This window comes from Vulpes vulpes, chromosome 10, assembly GCF_048418805.1.
Source record: "Vulpes vulpes isolate BD-2025 chromosome 10, VulVul3, whole genome shotgun sequence".
NCBI classification, from domain to species: Eukaryota; Metazoa; Chordata; class Mammalia; order Carnivora; family Canidae; genus Vulpes; species Vulpes vulpes.
Window position 1 is genome coordinate 11,456,673 of NC_132789.1, and position 4,458 is coordinate 11,461,130.

At 47.7% G+C, this 4,458-nt stretch overlaps 1 pseudogene; it reads right to left on the reverse strand.

Annotated features, from left to right (window-relative positions):
* Positions 1–463: 463 nt before the first annotated feature.
* On the reverse strand, positions 464–3,980 carry LOC112932878 (very long chain fatty acid elongase 2 pseudogene; annotated as a pseudogene).
* Positions 3,981–4,458: the final 478 nt, after the last annotated feature.

The following is a 4,458-nucleotide window of genomic DNA, read 5'->3' on the forward strand; positions in this document are numbered from 1 at the left end:
CTGACCCGTCGGCTGGCTGCCTACAGGCTCAGGCAGTGGAGGGCCCGGTGGGGAGACTGGCAGGCACAGGGAAGGGCAGTAAGAAGCAGTGAGTGGTGCCTGGATCAGAAAAGCAACATTTTGATTTTTTTGTTTTGTTTTTAGGAATTCCTGGAAGATGTTTGCTCATATTTCATTGGCAAGACCGAATCACACAGCCATCACCAGCTGCCTGCGCGGCTGCCCTTAACAAGCCCAGGATTCTGTTGGCAAAGAAGAAAGGGAAGAGGATAGTGAGAACCACAAGTGCCTTTTTTTTTTTTAACCTAATGGCAATATATTAATACATTCCGGGTACAAATGATTTATAAACTCAAAAGAAATTAGTTTATGCTAAAACATAATATAACTTTCAATTCAGTCTTTGCTTTAAAACAAGCAAATCTGTTAGGCTGTCATATGTGCTTGGTCTGTTATTCGGCGTTTACTGTGCTTTCTTGTTTATTACCCCATTGGCTGCAGTGATGTAGGCTTTGGAAAAACCATTCTTAACTTCTTTCCCTGCAGGTGGCTCCTCCATATTTTCCTTCGCTGGCTTTTTCCGGTATGTCTGCGCATAAAAGTTCAGGAAGAGGATGACTAATGTGAGCATGTAGGAAGACTGGAAGATTAGACAGCCCAGGGGGAAGCCACAGGGCTTGACCACCGCACTCGTGGTATGTGTGATGGTGAGCCCGAACTGCACCAGCTGAGCCTGTGTGAGATATTTCTTCCACCACAGATACTTGTGCATAGACGGAAACACAGAGAGGCCGTAGTAGTACATGAGAATGTGGATAAAACTGTTCAATGTCGGTCCAAAGAAACTCTGCCCGCAAGGTATCCAGTTCAGAACGTACCACCAGATGTTAAACATAGAGGCATGGTGGTACACGTGAAGAAAAGTAATCTGACTGGTTTTTTTCCGCAAAACAGTGGGTGCCTGTCCTCAGGAGTATCCAGACGGGATTACTAATTCACACACCAAAGAAAGAGTTGCACGCCATGATAGTCTACATGTCCTTCTGACTCTGCAATCTGTAATCACTCAGGCCCTATCCCCTCCAACTCCTATTTCTGGAATACCTCCTGGGTGCCAGGGATACAGAGTGAGAAAGATAGGCAGGTCCTGCTGTTGCAGAGCAGCAGCAGGACAATTAAGCAGACCAATACAGATGTGACAACATGAAGGGCCTTCCAGGGACTTGATGGACTCCCTTAGAGCCATGTGGTCAGAGACACTCCCTTCTATTCTCAGAGCCTCAGCTGGCTCATCTCTAAAATAGAGGAGGCACTACAGGTTGGATGTCTGTGCCCCCCTACTCCAAATTCATACATTGAAACCAAATCCCCAATTAGGCATTCATGGTACTAGGAGGCAGGGCCTTTGCCAGGTGATTAGGTCATAAGGTAGAGCCTCATGAGTGGAATCAGGGCTCTTATATATAAAGCAGACCCCAAGAGTACCCTTGTCCTCTCTGCCATGTGAGGACACAGCAAGAAAATGTCTAGGAAGTGGGAAATGGCCTCTCACCAGATACCAAATCTGGGGCGCCTTGACCTTGGACTCCCAGCCTCCAGAACCACGAGGGATAAATACCCAGCCTGTGGTATTTCGTTAGGGAGGCCTGAGCTAAGACATGAGGGGTATATGATTTCTAAGAACCTTGGCGGCTCTAATTACTGAAATTATTTTTTCTTTTTCAAAGATTTTATTTATCTGGCAAAGAAAGCACAAGCAGGGGGAGCAGCAGAGGGAGAAGTTTCCCTGCTGAGCAAGGAGCCCGACACAGGCTCGATCCCAGGCCCTCAGGATCATGACCTGAGCCGAAGGCAGACACAACTGATTGAGCCACCCAGGGACCTCTAAAATTTTTTTTTAAGATTTATTTATTTGAGAGGGAGGGAGGGGCAGAGAGCAGGAGGGGCACACAGGAAGGAGGGGCAGGGAGCGAGAATCCCAATCAGACTCCCTGCTGAGCACAGAGCCCAACTTGGGGCTCCATCTCACAACCCCAAGATCATAGCCTGAGCCAAAACCAAGAGCCAGTCACTCAGGTGCCCTATTTACTGAAATTATATCCCAAATAATTTCCCCTCAAGATCGAAACAAGTAGAAGAAGAACCAAGTTTTATTTCTCTCCTACAAACCACCACCACATAGCCAATTTGGTGACATTTAAATATCTACATTCACTGAACTGGTCATTTTTATGATAGAATTACATTTGTGGGTTTAAATATTTGGACCTATTTCCAGAACCACATGTTTAGAGAATGTGTCATTTCCACCAAATACATCATTGCTTTTGACTTATTTTACAAGTATGAAGGGTCTGCTGCCTTAACTTGCTCTTGGCCCTTCAGGAAAAAGAAAATCCAACCCCAAAGAGCCCAAAGTGTCTGCAAAGGGACAAGAATGACTGTCACACATGTTAGAAAATCATGTGGCACAATGGATTTGAGTGTGTACTAGCAGGTGTTAGGGGTGAGACCCTCGTGGAGCGGTCTATGAGGGGGCAAACCAATGGCAGGAGTTGCCTTGGCATGATGTAAATAGGCCTCTGTGCCAAACCTCCATGCTCCACATTTAGTGCTATGCACCCCTTCCCACCCCCTCAGCCCCCACGCCCCACAACTGATTTTCCTTCCTATAGGTTCCCATGTACAGATGTTTTGAAGCAACACCTAGGCCAACCATGCCAGTCTTGCTCCCACTATCATCTCTTCCTCTCTCAGACTTGCATGCAATATGGACTCCTAGGTGGAATCCAGCCCTCATCTGTGACGCCTTCTCAAGGACATGGAAGGAGAGGTGGGCCAAGGGGGACTCTGGCCATGTGCAGGCAAAGAGCAGACATGCACTGAGCAGCAGCAAAGTGCCAGGCCTTTGTCACAGGTCCTTGACCATTCATTGCAGGCCATCTTGGCCCCCCGGTGGGGCAGGTGGGTGCTCTTGGGCCCATTCTCTGGAGGTGGAAACTGAGCGTATAAGTCAAGGTCTTGCCAGAGACCGATGGTCCAATCAGGTGAGTAATGAGAAGATTAGTTTAATTAAGGAACAATTTTCAAAGGCATGGGCAGGGTTTGGTTAGTATTTCAGGGACAATGACAGGGAGAGATCTCTATACCCCGCTGCTGTGGTAGACAGAGTAATGCCCCCCAAATGTTCCCAATTCCCAGAAACTATGAATACATCAGCTTACACAGCAAGACAGATTTTGCAGATGCAATTAAGTTAAGGCTCTTGAGATGAGGGGATTATCTGGTGAGACCAGTGTGATCACAAGGCTCCTCATAAGAGGGAGGTGGGAGGGCCAAGGTCAAAGAGAAAAGATGTGATTTGAAGTAGAAGCGATGCACTTTGCAGATGGAGCAAGAGGCCAGGAGCCAAGGAAGGCAAGCAGCGTCTAGGAGCTGGAAGAGGTGAGGAAATGGATTCTCTCCCAGAGCCTCCAGGACCCTGAAGCTGATTCTGGATTTCTGACCTCCAGAATTGTAAGCTAACAAATTCTTGTTGGGAAGTTGCTACATTTGTGATAGTCTGTTGCAGCAGCAACAGGAAGCTGATACACACCCCCAGGCCTGAAGGGGGATGCAGAGATGGTGAGGCTGGATCTCTCCTGTGGGAAGGGGCTGTGGCCTGAGCCGGCCTTCCATGATGGGTGCAGCCAGCCAGAGCAGAGGGAACCGGGGAATAAATGCCCTCCCCTCCTCCTCCCACCTAGGATTCTCCTGCCAGCCTCCCTGCTGGCCACATCCACCTGGAGAGCAGAGGAGGTTGGGGACTTGGTGGCATGTTGGGATGAAGTAGAGCAGCCTACCTGCCTGGCCACCCAGAGGCAGGCAAGACCATTAGCATTTGGCTCAGAAGATAACCCTTTGCCTAAGACAAAGTCATGGACTTTGTGGACAAAGTCCATGTCAGGTTCTGAGATGGACAAGTCATGGACAAAGTCCATGTCAGATTCTGAGATGATATTGCCACAAATTTTCAAGTCTTGCTTGTACCAGCCATTCTGCAAAGCACCTCACATTCATATAAGCAGAAGTTGTCAGAGGCTGATGGATCCAGCAGTCAAGCTTCTTAAGATTTTGACCTCACTTTGCTACTTATCAGCTGTGTGACCCCAGGTATGTGACCTGACCTCTCTGGGCTTCAGTTTTCCCATGTGTGAGAGGGGTGGGGAAGAAGACCACCCACTTCAGAAGGTCACCAGTTTTAAATGAGGTAATCCAAGGAAAGCACTTGGCATGTTGTCCAACTCACAGAAAGCATTGTACGAGTGTTAACCATTTTATCATTAGTATCTCCTTGGGATTGAAATTTGGATACAGATTTATCAGACAGGAAAGGCAAGGAAAATGTTCTGCTTGGTGACAGCTCAAAACCTTTCCATGGCAGGTCCTCTCTGATATGATGTAATAGCAAGGACCTTT